The 19,409-nt window shown below is 36.4% G+C and overlaps 1 protein-coding gene across 1 annotated transcript in view; it reads left to right on the top strand.

The window, feature by feature from the left end:
* Window positions 1–2,118: 2,118 nt before the first annotated feature.
* glis2b (GLIS family zinc finger 2b) overlaps window positions 2,119–19,409 on the top strand; it is a 50,653-nt gene continuing 33,362 nt past the window's right edge. Inside the window, exon 1 of the mRNA XM_067371463.1 lies at window positions 2,119–2,971. The gene's annotated coding sequence lies outside the window, so the exon portion shown is untranslated. The remainder of the gene's footprint in view (window positions 2,972–19,409) is intronic.

Genomic DNA, 19,409 nt, shown 5'->3' with positions numbered 1-19,409 from the left:
CTGTTTTGGGAATAATTATGCATTAAAATCTGCATATATTTTAGGTTTAGGAAACCCAATGATGTACAGACACTGTAAAAGTGATTTTGAGGAACTTTATCTGACTTTTGTTGGTGTAGCCAAATGTATAGACATATTTAATCAAATTTCTCAATACCTGAAATATAAATTAAAACAGATTAATTTACATATTGCCATATGAAACATTTTTATGTAGAGTATAGCTGACAAAACATTATTCGAATCCCTTGAAAAGCATTTGAGAAAGACATGACTTATGACAAAAAATTACCGGAAATGTAATATTTTAAATAACCAATATCTGCTTATTTAGCCTACTTGATTTTTTTTTTTTTTTTAAATAAACATTTAATACACTAAAACTGCTGCTAATTCAGAGATTAATAATCATATTCATTGTAAAATTGGTTCTTTTGTTCAGGTTTTTATTACCCAATACTCAAATAAGAGAATTTTGTTCTGTATTTTTGCTTTCAGACTATTGCAGATCTCTCTGTCTGACTGCACAGAAGTGCCATCATCATAAATATATAAACTAGACACCTCACATATGTACCGAGATCCACAAAACTGTTTTGTCCTTCAGCAGAGCTCATGTTGAGCAGTGCCGCTTTAGGCAGGTGCCATCTAGTGGTCACCTAGTTCAGCTCAACCACAATTAAAACTGCCTCAGAGATTATGGGGATGCATACAAGAGATATTTCAGAAGGAAATATTAATGGTAGAATACTTAAAGTAATCTAACTCATTCTGAAAGTGAGAATTTGATGTTATGTTATTCTATGTAAACCTAATATCAGATTATAAGTAAAGTCCAACTTTAATGGGCATCTGAAGATAATAATACAGAATATTTTAACAAAATGTATGCAAATACGGCAAATTCAAACCCTTTTCGTGATATAGCGTTCATGGCCTATACTTAGAAACCTCAGCTAGTGCAACACACATACACGTTTGTTTTTGTGAATTGTGGGGACATTCCATAGGCGTAATGGTTTTTATACTGTACATACCGTACTTTCTATGGCCATACACAAACCCTACCCCAGGAAACTGTGCACATTTTTACTTTCTCAAAAATACCAATTCTGTAAGATTTATAAGCCTTTTGAAAAATGGGGACATGGGTAATGTCCTCATAAGTCACTTGTAATATCTATGTCATAGCCATGTAATTATACAAATTTGTGTCCTGCTATGTCACAGAAACACACACACACACAGAGATAGAGTTAAAAACGACTTTGAGGAACTTTATTTGAATGTCTAAAATGACTTTTGTTGTCCTAATGTACTCATATATACTCATATTAAATCAAATATCTTAAATAATACCCAAATTAAAAATCAAAACCAATAAATTTATATATTATATGAAATGAATCTATATGCAACTAACAAAAAAAAAAAAAAATTCAATATACTTTGCAAATATAAGCCTGTATTTTATCATTTTGAATTTTATTTTTTCGTATTTTAGGGCTTTCGAATCGATTAATCGTGATTAATCTTTATATATTTATATATATTATATGTGTGTGTGTATGCACACATATAGAGAGTGTCCACATATAGCCTATATATAATAGTATACACATATATATGTAAACACAAACTTTTATGTTAGATGTGATTAATCGCGATTAATCGATTTGACAGCCAATATGAAAATCAGTATCATTATACAAAAATAATATTATTATATTTATTAAAATGATTAATTCTATATTTTGTATTAGATTTTAGTATTATAGATCATTTTACGTGATGGTTACATAGGAAACATAACTTATTATAAAATAATAATTATTTATTTGATTAATTATATGGTTTTATATCATATATTGCACCAATAAAGAAACATAATACAAAGAGTGTTTTATTTTAAATTGATATTATATTATATTATGCATAATCTGAAAGAAATTAATCAAGAGTGTCCACTATGCTAGCCCAAAATGAATAGATCTAAGGAACGGGTCTAAGGAGGTAATGTTTATTAAAGCTTCGGCGATAAAAAGCTTTATTACCATGCCAATAAAAATCTTGAGAGCGCTGAAGAGAGGGAGGGGGAGCTGCTGGAGGGGAGTTTGTTTGGACGGGAGCCCAGGACGGCCTCCTCCTCGGCGCTGGATGGGGCGGAGCAGCACACATGCGCTGAGCTGGCAGAGTCACAGTCAGTCAGGGCTGATCCCTCCGCCCGCTGCGCCCGAGGAGAGGAGAGGAGACACGGACAGGCTCGCGTCCGGGGTGCTGGAGACCCACCTCACCGCTCACTGTCTCCAAGGACAACATTAAGGCCCCAGGACTGAGGAAACCGCGAACCCGACACGGAGACACCATCCGGACACGAAGCTGAAAAGGGGACGTCTCCTCTCCATCGTCTTTGCGCACGACCACCCATTAAAAACCCCTCTGGACCAGCGCCGCCAGCAAGCGATGCACCTTGATGTCAAGACAACGATCACTACGATCCATTTTTGTTTGTTTGTTTGTTTTCACTGCATAATTCTTGATCTGTCATTCCAGGGTCGATAAAATAATAATAATAATAAAAAAAACAGTACGGACACTGTTCTTGGTGTTGACACGCATGCATTTAACGGGTTTCTGCTTCATGGGAATATTCTCATGGCCTGAAACTGACATAAACTATCGATCTGTCGCATTGACTCTGGATTGACTGACGCCTTTTCTTTCTCGCAAGTCTTTTCGAACACTGTCATGTGTGTCCAGACAACAGTCTGATGCTTTCAGACAGCAGTAGTAGATTATTCAACCACTGGTGACAGTGTCTTACAGGTCCTTCTGCAAAATCTGCTGGGCCTTCCTTAAAAACTGACTCCTTATTTTGCAATCCAAAGGAATTGGAGCACACATTCCCCCTGGAAAGTTTAAGGTGGAGACCAGTGCCGGGCCAAAATATATCCAGGAGGTTTTACACAAGGTAAGTCAGTCTAATGAACTCAACCTTGCATCATTGATCTCCAGTGCATTGCCGTGCCAATATAAGCATGCATATTTAGTTTTGTCCACTGAGCACGGTCAGTTAGGGTAGCATAAAGACCCTGACCTATTTTCCAAAAGTGTGTTCTCGGCTTATGCCACAGTCAGGAGTCTGTATTGCCTCCAAAGAATGAGAAACGGGGCTTCCACTAATGCTCTTCAATAGCAGACCGCCTGTCTGGAAGCACGTTGTAAATCTAGCATCATGTGATGAGTTTGTTGTCTTCCGAGGGCTAGACGATGATGCAAATGAAACGCTTCTTTTGGGGAAGAACGTATTGCATCCAAATATGATGCATTCTGGCAAAGTTGCTGTTATTGTCCATAGTGGTTAGGGCCTGGACATAAAGCAGCCATCATCCAATTAGGCAATTCCAGTGTCCCTGCGCTTAATTGTGAGCACATTGAGATGTGGTTTGGACCGGAGCCCGTCCTCATTGGCTGCTACACATGGGGCCATTGATAAAGAAGATGCCTGCCAGGACATGGTTAACCAACTGTGAGAGGGGCATCTCGCACCGGGGGGGACCAGAAACGCTCTTGAAAAAAGGTTGTACAGCACCGTAAACATGAATAAGTTGGCAAAACTCAAATTTTTTAAGTTAAGAAATTCAAAATTTAAGTAAGCAGAACTGGTGGATTTTTATTTTGTACTCGTACAGTTTAATTGTTCTTCTGATACATTTAGCTTCAAATGTAAACATTTGTATTAGCGTAAAATAAGCTAGCTATAACAAGCTAATTTAGAAAAAGCTAACTTGCTAACATGTTAAAAATAGCATGGTATAGCAATTGCTGAATGAGAACAGCAGTAAAAAAACATTATATAACACTTAATTTTAGCATTTACTCTCCCTTTCGAGTGCCATGGGCAAAGCATGCTAGGAAATTGAAATCCGAGTCCAGTTTCAGTTAAACTTAAGTTCGACTTTATTAAAAGAAATAAGTACATAAAACTCAAAACAATAAAACTGTTCAGTTTACTTAAAATTAGGGCTTCACAACGATTAATCGCGATTAATCGTTTGCAAAATAAAAGTCTGTGTTTATGTAATATATGTGTTTGTTCTGTGTATAATAATTATGTATATATTTAAGAAAGATATGCATGCATAAATATCTATATTTATATATATTTTATATATAAATATAAAATTTTTCTTAAATATATACATGTATGTATGTGTATTTATATATACATAATTATTATACACAGAACACACACATATATTACGTAAACACAGACTTTTATTTTGCAAACGATTAATCGTTGTGCAGCCCTACTTAAAATATATCAGTTCTGTGAACTTGAAAGGAAAAGAAAGTGCTAAAATACTCATAAAAGTTCATTTGTTTAATTTAAGTTTGTCCAACTCAAACTAATTAAGTATTTTGAGCGTTAGTGTTTACAGTGTGGGGGTGGATTGATTCAATCGGGTTTACCTGGATGCATTTGAGATTAATGATTGCCTTTATTGAAACCCAAGCCTGTGTCGTTTGTGCAATGGTTTGCATGACATTTGACCTCTTCGTGTTTTGTTTTATAACCTGCTTTTTTTGTGTAGAATTACATGAAATCTCTGTTCATGTCCTTTATAAACGCATTGAGATGTGACCCGAACTTGCCAGATGTCATTCCTTGGAGAAATACAGGCAGATACTGTCACATGTGTGTGAGCACAGCTTTCTGCCTTATGCTGCTGTTCAAACATCCCATATTATTGCCGTCGAGTCCTCACTTCACCGTATGCTCTCCTCCAGCTGTGCATGCTGGCATTGACTTGTGTTTTCACGGTGCGAACCGACAGCGCTGCGATAGGACTGTCTGTTTCACGATGTGCTCAAAAAACACTGCAAATGCTTCTGGCTCACATATGAAGCGAAGCTCCATAAGCTGAAGCAGAGCTGAACGTTGCAGAAATCTGAGATCTTGGCACACCGAGGCTTTGGCGTACTTTTGTGAGGGGTCTGGCCTGTGAATATACCGCTTGTTCTTCTCGATGGTCAGAATGGTTTGCCAAATATGACCCACCCTGAAGCGCTTCTGTGAATTCATGCCCATTACGCTCTCTAATGCTCACTGACTAAAGAGGGGCCCCGGTCTGCTCTTTACTCAAACGTGGGGGCCAAACAGAAAGAATACGCTGAGGCTTAGGACACGTTCTTATGCGTGCACGCTGCGAGGCCTAAACACAACATTTGACAAAAGACCAATAGAAGCGCTTGGCTTTAGCTAGCGTTTGAAGATGTTTGGGCGAGTTTTACCCATGAATCAATGGAACGCTAGCACCATGATCAAACGCTGGTTCTATAAAGCTTCATAAAGGATCTCCATGAAATCTGTGCACTATATTCAGAATCCTATATGACAGCATTGTGTGGGAAACAGACCAATATTTAATGGGTTAGTTAGTCTGTCATTTACTCATCCTTATGTCGTTCCAAACCCCTATGGCTTTGTTTCTTTCTTCTGTGGAACATAAAAGTAGTTCAGAAGAGGATTAGGGCCAAGAAATAAAAAAAAACAACAACTTGAGATTAAAGTCATTATAATGCAAGGGTAAATGCGATAAATTTGGAAATTAAATGTAGAGAATAAAATCATTAAATAAAGTTGTGAAAATAAAGTTGTGTTTTGAGAAAAAACTCATTAAATTTTGAGAAAAAAGTCTAAATAAAGTGTTTAGAATCTATGATCAGTATACAATGAATATGACACTGATCAAATGCGTGTTTATTCTCGACATTTTATTTAGACTTTTTTTCTTGTAATTTAACAAGTTTTTTTCTCTAAATACGACTTTATTCTCAAAATTTTATGTTTATTCTCAATATTTTATTTTGACTTTTTTCTCTAAATTTAACAAGTTTTTTCTCTTAACACGACTTTATTCTCAAAATGTAATGATTTTATTCTCGACATTGTATTTCAGCTTTTTTTCTTGTAATTTAACAAGTTTTTTTCTCTAAATATGACTTTATTCTCAAAATGTAATCAATTTACTCTCAACATTTTATTTTGAATTTTTTCTCGAAATTTAACAAGTTTTTTCTCTTAACACAACTTTATTCTCAAAATGTAATTATTTTATTCTCGACATTGTATTTCAACTTTTTCTCGAAATTTAACAAGTTTTTTCTCTAAATACGACTTTATTCTCAAAATTTAATCAGTTTATTCTCGACATTTTATTTAGACTTTTTTCTCGAATTAACTAGTTTTTTCTCTAAATACGACTTTATTCCCAAAATTTAATCCGTTTATTCTCGACATTTTATTTAGACTTTTTTCACGATTTATTCTCAAAATTTAATGATTTTATTCACGACATTGTATTTCAAATTTTTTACTCAAAATTTAACGAGTTTAATCTTGCATTATAAAGACTTTTTTTTAATTAATATTACTTGGCCCTTATCCTCTTTTGTAAAGTAGATATTTTGAAAATTGTTTCAGCCTTTTTTGTCCAAATGGAGTCCAGTGTTGTTTGGACTACAGATATTGCCTTTTGTGTTCCACAAGTCAAAACGTGTCATACCAGGTTTGGAGTCAATGACAAGACATGTGAGAACCAATGATCAATCACTGATGCACACACTCTTAAAAATAAAGGTTTTTATTGGCATTGATGGTTCCATGAAGAACCTTTAACATGCATAGAACCTTTCTAATGTACAAAAGGTTCTTTATAGTGGAAAAAGGTTCTTAAGATTATTAAATGTTCTTTACTCTAAGAAAAATGATTCTTTTTAGAACTGTTCACTGAAAGGTTCTTTGGGGAACCCAAAATTATTCGTCTATGGCATCAAGAATCCCAGTTTGGAACCTTTACATTTGAGCGTCAATCAGATTCAAGAGCTAAAACGGAAGATTTGATCTGTTCCTCACACAAAGCCATTGTAAGTCTTAAAATATAGCACACAAGCATCTTTCTTTTGGACTTTGACAGTCACAGTCTGTAACTGGACATTCAGCATAACATCTGAAAGAAATTCAGATTTGGCAAGATGAGTAAATAATGGCAAAATTTAATTTTGAGTGAACGGTTACTTTTTATTTGAGCCATTTTCTCTTTTTAATTGCTAGTCTGCACACCAAAAGTGCATTCTTGGGTGTCTCTGTTGGTTGTTAAATATCTAGTAGCACTAAGTAATTTGCTTTATGGTATTTTTGAAGCCACAATTAAACAACCCTTAAGGTATTTAGAGGCTGCAACCCATACAGAGCATTCAGCCTGAACAACGACACCCGTGATCCTCCACGTGGGCTAGATTTACAACCTCAGAGTTCTGCAATGGAATTGAGAGTATTAAGAGTATGAGATGGTCTCAGTGATGGGAATTTCAGATGGTCTTCTGCATTACTTCAGGACATAGACAGCTGACATCCACTTGGAATAAATGTTTAGCATTTGCTAAAAGGTGGGAGGAGGGTCAGGGGAGGTCAGCTCGGCTGGGAATTTAACAAAGTCCTGGAACGTGGAATTCCTCACTGAAAGATCAGAGATTCCAGAATCTTTCAGAGTTCTCTGAAAAACAGTAAAGAATACTTTGCAGAAATAGTAACAGAAAGCAGTAAAATGCTTGTAAAATGAATTTTGTTTAAAATCTGTTTGAAAACTCCTGGTCTAATGATATCTTATCACATTTCCGGGGTTCTTAGAATTAGTGTTATCAAAAGTACTGACTTCGATACCAAGTCGATACCGAAATTTTAATAATGTGATGAGCGCTGTTGAGTGGATTCATAAACACCTCTGATTGGCCTTTGTGTTCACGCTCTCAACAGATATGTCTGTGATTGGCTACAATGATCAATGCTTCAAAAACATGTTGTAAATATTCATCACTGACGCTCTTCACCGAACGCTTACACAGATACACACAGGAGTGTTTGAAAACAGGTGTCTTTCGTGGACCGGTCCGCTGATAGATGCCTGCTTCAAACACTCTCTCTCCTGCTTTCAAAGCGCTTTCAAACACTTCCGTATGCTTTCAAATGCTTAAAAAAAAAAAAAAAAAAAAAAAAAAAAAATATATATATATATATATATATATATATATATATATATATATATATATATATATATATATATATATATATGTTTTTATTGCATTCCCATTTGACTCAATAGCAAAAAAAAAAAAAAAAAAAAACTACGATAGCGATTCTATGATTTTCCAAAAGAGGAAAAAAAAGAGACTGATTATGTTTGACAGAAAGAAGTTAAATTTGTATTAGAAACACTCATGAAGCTGCGTTAATGAGTTTTTTCTGTAATGTAATGCTAAAGTAAGAAAGCACAGTGTTATAATTGTACTTTCATTTTTTTAAACAATGAAAATGAAAAAAACTTTTCTAGATTTGCGATGATAATAACTGGAAACACGTCATCAGAGTCTGTGAAAAGGGTCTATAAACCTGGCATTGTATATTGTAGGCTCTTTGACAAATTGCTTTTGTTCGTCTTTTGTAAGTCGTTTCGAATAAAAGCATCTGCTAAATGCATAAATGTAAATTTAGATGCTTATTGTAGTTCTGGAAAACCTCATTTTAAATGCTTGGAAACGCCAAAGCTGCTTTAAAGGCAATTGTGAAAAGAGATGCAGAAAAGAGCTGTGCAAACAAACTCGGGTCCGGTGCAGAGAGACCCTGAGTCACACGGGCTCGGTGAGACCAGTGAAACCACCCTCTCTCTCTGGGCTTGGACCATGCATTTTTCTGCAGTTAAACTGCAACCACTAATCACAGCGTGGCCTCACCGTTTCCTCTTGGAACGTTTCGCTCATGTCCTCCCTGCTGTGCAGAGCCTGGTCCCGCCCCAGCTCACGGACCCCTCGCTCTCTCTCTCTGTCCCCCCTCTGCACCTTCACGGGACACCTGAGGATGGTCCACGCCACCCGTCCCTGCGTCTCTGAGCCGCCAGTGGCCTGGGCTCCGGTGCACACCCCTCCAATATAAACACAGACTGCGTCCACACTGCTCGCTTCTTTCCACTTTCTGTTTTCTTTTATGCTTTTCAGCCACTTACTTTCCCCTTACGACCACTGCAAGAAAATGAGAAGAAGTTTGACAGAAAACCTAATAGAACAGGAAAAGAAACCAAAAGATGTCCTTAGGTCAAAGGCTATGACTAGATAATAAAGAAAAATTAGATAGCAAGTGTGCTTGTTTCTTATTCAATATTGCATCCCATGATGAAACGGTCGGCCGTCAGGCAATGTCGAATAAAGAATTGCAAGATATAAAGTCAGAATTGCGTGAAATAAAGTCAGAATTGCGTGTAGCGAAAGTCGCAACTCTGACCTCAGAATTGCAAGACATAAACAATTGCAAGTTATAAAGTCAGAATTGTGAGATATAAACAATTACGAGAAAAAAGTCAGAATTGTGAGATATAAACAATTAGGAGAAAAAAAGTCAGAATTGCGAGTTATAAAGTCAGAATTGCGAGTTATAAAGTCAGAATTGCGAGATATAAACACAATTAGGAGAAAAAATTGCGAGTTGTAAAGTCAGAATTGCGAGTTATAAAGTCAGAATTGTGAGATATAAACACAATTAGGAGAAAAAATTGCGAGTTGTAAAGTCAGAATTGCGAGTTATAAAGTCAGAATTGTGAGATATAAACACAATTAGGAGAAAAAATTGCGAGTTATAAAGTCAGAATTGCGAGTTATAAAGTCAGAATTGCGAGATATAAACACAATTAGGAGAAAAAATTGCGAGTTGTAAAGTCAGAATTGCGAGTTATAAAGTCAGAATTGTGAGATATAAACACAATTAGGAGAAAAAATTGCGAGTTGTAAAGTCAGAATTGCGAGTTATAAAGTCAGAATTGCGAGATATAAAGTCAGAATTGTGAGATGTAAAGTCAGAATTGTGTGATATAAAGTCAGAATTGTGTGATATAAACAAAATTAGGAGAAAAAAGTCAGAATTGTGAGATGTAAAGTCAGAATTGTGAGATGTAAAGTCAGAATTGCGAGATATAAAGTCAGAATTGTGTGATATAAAGTCAGAATTGCGAGATATAAACACAATTAGGAGAAAAAATTGCGAGTTGTAAAGTCAGAATTGCGAGTTATTAAGTCAGAATTGTGAGATATAAACACAATTAGGAGAAAAAAGTCAGAATTGCGAGTTGTAAAGTCAGAATTGTGAGATATAAACAATTACGAGAAAAAAGTCAGAATTGTGAGATATAAACAATTATGAGAAAAAAGTCAGAATTGCGAGTTATAAAGTCAGAATTGTGTGATATAAAGTCAGAATTGCGAGATATAAACACAATTAGGAGAAAAAATTGCGAGTTGTAAAGTCAGAATTGCGAGTTATAAAGTCAGAATTGTGAGATATAAACACAATTAGGAGAAAAAAGTCAGAATTGCGAGTTATAAAGTCAGAATTGTGTGATATAAAGTCAGAATTGCGAGTTATTAAGTCAGAATTGTGAGATATAAACACAATTAGGAGAAAAAAGTCAGAATTGCGAGTTGTAAAGTCAGAATTGTGAGATATAAACAATTAGGAGAAAAAAGTCAGAATTGCGAGTTATAAAGTCAGAATTGTGTGATATAAAGTCAGAATTGTGAGATATAAACACAATTAGGAGACAAAATTGCGAGTTGTAAAGTCAGAATTGCGAGTTATAAAGTCAGAATTGCGAGATATAAACACAATTAGGAGAAAAAATTGCGAGTTGTAAAGTCAGAATTGCGAGTTATAAAGTCAGAATTGCGAGATATAAACACAATTAGGAGAAAAAAGTCAGAATTGCGAGTTATAAAGTCAGAATTGTGTGATATAAAGTCAGAATTGCGAGTTATAAAGTCAGAATTGTGTGATATAAAGTCAGAATTGCGAGTTATAAAGTCAGAATTGTGTGATATAAAGTCAGAATTGCGAGATATAAACAATTAGGAGAAAAAATTGCGAGTTGTAAAGTCAGAATTGCGAGTTGTAAAGTCAGAATTGCGAGTTGTAAAGTCAGAATTGTGAGTTGTAAAGTCAGAATTGCGAGTTGTAATGTCAGAATTGCGAGTTATAAAAAGATGCAAGATACAAGGTCAGAATTGCGAGATAACAATTATGAGAAAAAAGTCAGAATTGCGAGATATAAAGTCAGCGTTGCAAGTTTATATCATGCAATTCTGACTTTATAACTCGCAATTGTTTATGTCTTGCAATTCTGAGAAAAAAAGTCAGAATTATGAGATATAAACTCAGAACTGCGTGATAAAAACTCAAAAAAGGTCAGAGTTGCGACTTTCGCTACACGCACAACTTTATATCAATGTGATTGGCTACAATGATCAGTGCTTCAAAAACATGTTGTAAACAAACATCTTTGATACAGATACACACGGAGCGTTGATCATTGTAGCCAATCACAGACATATCTATTGAGCATGTGAACACAATGACCAATCAGAGGTGTTTAAGAATCCACTCAACAGTGCTCAAAATGGTAGGTGTATTGCTGGTATTGTCACTTTTTTTATAAAATTTCAGTATTGACTTGATATCGAAGTCGGTACTTTTGACAACACTACTAGTAAAGAATGAAATGGTGTGTACAAATTTGCCTGGTATAGTGTATAACGGCATCAGCTATTGAATAACTCACATTGATCGGATCGACCACTAGTAAAGCTCAAGAATCGTGCGAATGGTTCAATCCTTTGCTGCATGACACTGAATCGAGGAGCCACATCACCACAATTGTGTTCCAACTGTAAGCTGTTAGCAATAAGCAAAGCGCTGGATTGTAACGGGCCAAGGGCTACAGCAGTTAAACTGGAGGCACAGCTGGTTATTATTATTATTTACTTGCAAAGCCAACAGCCTGGATCTTCCAGTACAGCCACAATAACGCAACTGGAACACAATAAGCAGAAAAGACTGCAGTAAGCATGCTGTATGAAAAAAGAACAAGGGCAGGGAGGGAGTTAAAGCATTTCAGAAAGAGAAACAAGGCTCTCTCAAGTCTGGGCCTGGGCTTGGCTCCGTGTCCGGGCAAATCCATTCCCGTCAATGTGTGTGAGACTGTCCGAGACTGCCGCCTACTTTCCATGATCTCCTGTTACCCACAGTTCCTCTGGAGTTGTACATCACGAGCGGCACGTCTTGAGCCCGAAAGTTCATGCGTTCTGCCTTATTATAAAGTGATCAGAGAATACAACTCTTTTCCAGTTATCCTGTCCCATTGCTCTCATATCTCTCTGTTAACTTTGGCACACGTTTGAGGCTGTTGAATGGGAATCTTTGGTACTTTCTGTAAATTCTACAGTGGATTGTAACTCTTTGTCAGAGTCTACTCTACCATGAAAAAAAGGACTATTTCCTTCTATAGCTTTTGTTTAAAATGTGCATGAGTTCAAAAACTGTTAAAGCTTCAATGCAACTTTGTTTGTGTATGGCAACAAAACCTGTGAGATAAAGAGACACCATTGATTACTTAGGAGGAATTTACCCTGGTTTTGGAAACTTAGAGGTTAGCGATACATATGGTGTCCAGCCTAGGAAAATTGACATCTTCACACCCTTTATTCAAATATTGCGTAGTTGCTAGTCAATTGTTGTATTTGTTATAATGCAATGAAACATGCCAAATTGTGCAACATCATTTTTGGCCAGGATTTCAAAGAAATTATCAACACATGCAAAAGCAAGAGATGAAATATTAATAGCTGATTATGTTGTATTCAGTGTATGCTTTTTCTTGTGAGCTTTTCGTTTTTCTATGCATTTTTTTTTTTTTGCCAAATAATTCAAGTTTATTGTTTTGTTCTTCCCTCGTATTTGAAATATTTAAAAAATATAAAATATTTTCCTCATATTTTGATCATTTAAAAAAAAAAAATCACTTTCGGGCATCACTTTTGGCCACTACTATACGTACACTGATCAGGCATAACATTATGACCACCTTCCTAATATTGTGTTGTAGGGCTGGGACTGGGTATTGACACAATTTTCACGATTCGATTCGATTTCTATTCACATGCTTGCAGTTCGATTCAGTATCGATTATTTTGGATGTAGTATTTCAGTTTCAGTACATGGCAAATTTTCTAGAGGAAAAAAATCTCTCAACTAATGCTGTAAACTACACATGCGAGTCAGTTAGTATACTTTACTATAATATTGATGGTTAAAATGAACTTATCTACAAACACAAATTACACCCAATTCTGTTTTAAAAAAAATAAAAAATAAATAAAGTTTAGAATTACGGCTGAATTACGAATTGCGGCTGTCGTAACTGATTTATTCAAACATGCATTAAATATTGAAGAACATAAAAAGTTATAATGAATATGTAACAGTGCATAGCTATATTTATCAGAATGTTGCTCTCTAGAGTTCACTTTTCTAGCTGACTAATGAGTTTATGGTCACTGAATATGTTTTTCTGAGGTAAATGTGACGTTACGTGTCATTGTTTACAAGCTGTTTTATTGACGTCTCTCCGAGGTTGAAACACTGATTGAGCGATTACACCAGACATGATACGGATTTTGGTAAGTTGTACTGTATCTTTTAACATACCTTCAGATGTTTATTCATGTTTATTTCGTGTTGAAAGTGAGAGGAGGTTCACATGTGCTCAGTGCTGCCGCTTCTCTTTAACTGAGGCGCTAAAGTGATCTGTCACGCCACATTAAACAGCGCCAAAACGGTATTTGTTTTTTGAATCTCATAATAAGATGGACGTCATTTGAAATCTGAGACTTTGCTTCATATCAAAAGTAACAAAGCACAAAGATTATTGCGATTTATTGGATGGGAGGCGCTACATATTCTGCTCTTTCATCAACTGAAAACAGACTAGACTAATCGATTCTTGGGATTTAAGAATCGATATCGGTTCAGAAAAATGAGAATCGATTAAAATCGAGAAATCAATATTTTTTACCCAGCCATATTGTGTTGGTCCCTCTTTTGCTGCCAAAACAGCCTTGACCTGTCGAGGCATGGACTCCACTAGACCCCTGAAGGTGTGCTGAGGTATCTGGCACCAAGATGTTAGCAGCAGATCCTTTAAATCCTGTAAGTTGCGAGGTGGGGCCTCCATGGATCGGACTTGTTTGTTCAGCACATCCCACAGATGCTCAACTGGATTGAGATCTGGGCAATTCGAAGGCCAAGTCAATACCTCAAACTCATTGTCGTGCTCCTCAAACCATTCCTGAACCATTTCTGCTTTGTGGCATTATCCTGCTGAAAGAGGCCACAGACACCATTTCCATGAAATGCTTATGTAGGAGGTATGTGTTTAAGTAACATCCACATGGATGGCAGGATGGCATGGATCCGTTTTCTTCTACATCACTTGGATGGCCGGGTGTTTGTGCGTGTGCAGTCATCATGACTAAAACGTATATTTTTGATGCCTTACCAGCCCTAAAGTACCACAGCGATAACACCATGGTATTTTTGACTCTTTATTGGAGTACCCTGTGAATATCATGGTATATAAATATGTTACAGTACCACAAGCACAATACTTTTCAACAAAGGCCTCTAATTTTAGCTGCTTGCCTCTGAAATGTATATTTGATTAGTCAACTGTGCGTTATTTGTTGTTTTGTTTCCATTGCACATCAAACTATCACTCCATCTATCACACCGAGATAAACCTCTACATCTTTGTACCTCTCCAGGTACTCACTGCTCGTGCCTCACTATCTCTCTGTCCCTTGTTTGCTCCCTCTGAAGATGAAAGGCCCTTCGTGTTCGGAAGGAGCCTGTCGCTCAGCTGAGCGGAGTCAAAGAAACGGAGGGAGATAAAGGGCGAGAGAAAGCGGGAAGGAGGGGGAAAAATCCTGTCATGTTGACCTTGTCTGGCTGCCAGGGATCGGAGGGGGGCGAGCATTGAGGGGAGGGCGGACTTGCTTTGAGAAAACAGGCGCCCCATGTGAGGGGAACGAGAGAACACAGGCGCACAGTGAGGTTGGCAGAGACACTGAAGGAAAGAAGAACAGAGGCTGACAGAAAAGAGTAGTGTGTGTGCAGGTGCCTGAAAGAGGAAAGAGGTAGATGATCAGTAACGACATCCATTGTGTCTTCAAGCAACTCATAAAAAAGCATTTATATGACAATAAACATTCATTTGTGGTTTTCAGGGCCACATCATGGTTCTGCGAGGTCATTTTGGAGCACTTTCACCATGGGGACCCTGGTGTTCAGCTTCTTTTTGGTGGTTTTGAGATGCATGGTTTGAAGATTTGATGGTCACTAACTCGATCCATAACCCTGTTGGTATGAATTAAAAAGTTGTGTGGTTTGGGTCATGGTTTACAATCCAGTTTTTTTTTTTTTTTAGCTTTTAGATTTTAAGTAATGCAAATATGATGATACCCTTGTGAGGGAGAAGATATGAAGGTATGAATAAAGACCTATTTATACCGATTAAGACAACTTCTGTTTGCAAAATTAATTAATTGTCCTTTATATTGTTACTGTACTGAAGCAAAAGCAAAATACTGTCGATGATAGTATATATCTTAAAATTAATGATTTATAATATATATATATATATATATATATATATATATAATGTTAAATATCTAAGTATGTATATGGGTCAATGACATGACATGCAATTTTTCATTTTTTTTTTGTGTCCAAATTCAGTTTTCCTAAAAAGAATTTTAATAAATACATATCATATCATATATAAAAATAAATTTACAATATCTCCTTTATAAGAAACCCTTTTCATTGTATTGAAATTCAATTGATTTTTTGAGTTTTGGTGTTTAAAAAACAAAAAACGTCAGGTGGTGTGACTGTCTGAACGTACAAGCAGAGAACATAACTTAATTCTTAATCAAATAGGTTTTATGTTAAATTCCTTATAAATGAGGGAAATAGTGTATCAGTCCTATTTCAAGAATATTCTAATACTTTAAAAAAATTTATCCAAAAAATTGACTTCTCCAAATGTCAGGAGGGGTGACCGGAAACAAAAAAAAGCCAGTTTATGCAATATTCCTTTTAGAAAACCATTTGACAGCATATGATATCACACAGAAAACCCCAAATGACCCCTTTGATGCATTAACAAGGTTAGTCACCCTTCCATAAATATTAGAGAATTTGACATTTTTGAGTAATGGTGAGGTTGATTCTACTTACCATGTCAGGTGGTATGACCCCTGGAAAACTTTGAAAATGTGTTGTTATTATAAAAAAGTGTCTTTGATTTACATTTACATTTGGATAGGTGTCCAAGTTAATGCCTGTTAGATTTGAATTGAGTTTGAAATGTCAGGTGGTGCGACCAATATGTCAGGTGTCGTGACTAGAGTTACAGTTAAACCAACTGAAAAAGTCATGTTAATTCATGTTCTTGAATATATTAAATACATTTTAATAAATATATAAAGCTTTCTGTAAGATATTAAGTTGTTTAAAGGTGAAATATATATATATATATATATATATATATATATATATATATATATATATATCTATATATATATTTGTTGTGCAGACCTGGCATCCTTGTAAAAATATTCTGTTTACTTGCATATCATGTGACCATTAACCTACATCAGAAAACCATGAATAATTATTCAAATATTAACTTAAAATCTCAGGGGATGCTTCAAGTAAATATTTTAGGTCAAAGGGGTTCGGCGGAAAAAACGTTTCTGGAATCTCTGGGTTAAACAATCACCTGCATGCCTGAATTAACATCACTTTAATTTGTCGTCTAATTACATTGTTCTGTTCTGAGCTCCTTCATCTTCCTGTTTTCTTTCCACCGCAGTGTGTTTTGGTTTTGTGATCTGAACACCCGCCCACTCCTGAACAGCTTTTCGTTCCCAGAAACCTTCCCGTCGCCTCCAGCCCGGCACACAGGTGTCTGTCAACATGCCACAAGCCACACGGGGAGGAGCAATCCTGGCAAAATTAAAAAATCACCACGGCACTCTATCATGTGCTCCACCAGGATCCTGACACCGCTGACGTCCCTTGAGGCCAAGCGGCTAAGAGTCACATCTCCTATCGAATTACGCTTGATTTCAGCTTAACCGCTTTGTGCACTCAAGAGCACATGCCACACTGCAAAAATGATTTTCTCACTCTGTATTTTTTTACTTGAATGTTTACTGAAAAAACTCTTTTTTTGCAGTACATGGGCTATTCAATCAAAAGACGTTTTTTTTGAGCCTCTGTAATATTCAGATTGAGGAAATGAGTGCAAGTTTGAGACGGCACCTCCCAAAATTTGAAGTATACCCACTGCGCCCAGTGTTGGCTTGAACTCAAAGTACAGCCTGCCTGTTTTATGTTTTATTTCTCTTATAAAAGCAAGAGCCCCTCGAGTGGCTAAGCTCACGTTTGTCATGTCATTCGCTCACGGTGTCGCTACAGAGACCTGAAATATGGCAGAAGGCCGTTGCCCAACGTGCCGAGTTTCCATGCGCTCGTCAGCTCCCGTAAATCTGCGGCTCGGAGTCTGTTAACACTGTGGGATAGAAGGAAAAGCCAGACCCTCGCTCTGCGCCCAGACATTTGCCACCCCACCCAATGGTCGAAGTGTTGAGGCACGCTTTTACTTTTCTAGACGGGACAATCTCAAACAGACCCCAAACATCTTGAGTTTCTGGACAATCTCATGTGTATTTAAAGCGTTAGTTCACTCAAAAAGTAAAATCTTGGGATCATTTACTCACCCTCATGTCATTCCAAACATGTATGATTTTCTTTCATCGCAAGATGAAAGAGAGAGAGAGAACATTTATTTTGAAGAATGTTTCTGCTGTTTTTGCCCATCCAATGGAAGTCAATGGGACCTAAATCTTTCAAGCACTGATTGAAATTGAAGCCTTCATTCACTTTCAAATCAAATAACTGATCAATGCACATATACAAAGACTGTATCAAAATGGCGACAACCTAACATTAAACCTCACTGGTTCTCGCATGACGTTTTAGGTTCATCTCACCATATTCGGTTTAGTCTTAATGTTTTGGTTTGATTTGCAAGTGAATAAAGGTCTAAATTATGATCTGTTCATCAGTGACCATGTCTCTTTAGAAGTCGGGTCATATGGATTCATTTCACACTGCCTTCATGTCCCTTTAGAGCATGAAAGTCTAAGGGCTGGATTCAAGGAACATTTTAAAGCATTTTTAAGTTTCCTCATTTTGTTTTGAAGGTCTCCTACAGTAAGTTTACATGCATGCAAGGCCAAAAAACACTTTAATTTTCTCACAATATACATTGCAGCATCAGCTTTTTTCAGACAGTGCCTAAACCGCTTTGTTAAAGGATTAGTTCCCTTTCAAATTGAAATTTCCTGATTTACTCTGATTTACTCACCCCCATGTCATCCAGGATGTTCATGTCTTTCTTTCTTCAGTTGAAAAGAAATGAAGGTTTTTGATGAAAACAGTTCAGGATTTTTCTCCATATAGTGGACTTCAATTGGCCTCAAATGGTTGAAGGTCAAAAGTACAGTTTCAGTGCATTTTACACGATCCCAGACGAGGAATAAGGGTCTTATCTAGAGAAACCATTGCTCATTTTCTAAAAAATTATATACGTTTTAACCATAAATGTTCATCTTGAACTTGCTCTCTTCTTCTTCTCTCTTTGAATCCCAGCAGTGTAGACGCTGCTAAGTGTATTACTGCCCTCCACAGGTCAAAGTTTGAACTAATTGTTATATACTTGCACAAGCATATTGTACATGACAATTAGTTCAAACTTTGACCTGTGGAGGGCAGTAATACACTTAGCAGCGTCTACACTGCTGGGATTCAAAGAGAGAAGAAGAAGAAGAGAGCTAGTTCAAGATGAACATTTATGGTTAAAATGTATATAATCGCACATATTCTTGTCGCTTTATAATATTAAGATATAGAATCACTGTACTCACATGAACTGTTTCAAATATGTTTTTAGTTCCTTTATGGATCTTGAGAGTTTGAATGGCTTTGCTCTCAACAGAGGTTTCACTGAGCCATCCGTTTTCATCAAAAATATCTTAATTTGTGTTCCAAAAGACGAACGAAGGTCTTACGGCTGTAGAACGACATGAGGGTGAGTAATAAACTACATTATTTTCATTTTTGGGTTAACTAGTTTCGTGATTCCAGCCCCTGGACACGACATTGACACGAATTGTATGGATTAAAACAGCCAAAACATTCTTCAAAGTATATTTTGTTTTCTGCAAAAGAAAGCGAGCAACATGAGTTTGGAATGACATGATGGTGAGTAAATTATTTTCAACTATCCCTTTAACAGCTCTTGGGTTTTCTCGCACTCACTGACCTGTTCATTTGACAGACATGTCCTATTGCATGTCTGCACAAGCTGTGTGGTGACTGTGGAATATTGTTTGACTGCACG

The sequence above is a fragment of the Chanodichthys erythropterus genome, chromosome 3, assembly GCF_024489055.1.
Source record: "Chanodichthys erythropterus isolate Z2021 chromosome 3, ASM2448905v1, whole genome shotgun sequence".
In the NCBI taxonomy this organism is placed as follows: Eukaryota; Metazoa; Chordata; class Actinopteri; order Cypriniformes; family Xenocyprididae; genus Chanodichthys; species Chanodichthys erythropterus.
The sequence above is the reverse complement of the archived record's forward strand: the minus strand, read 5'-3'. Positions and strand labels throughout refer to the sequence as shown.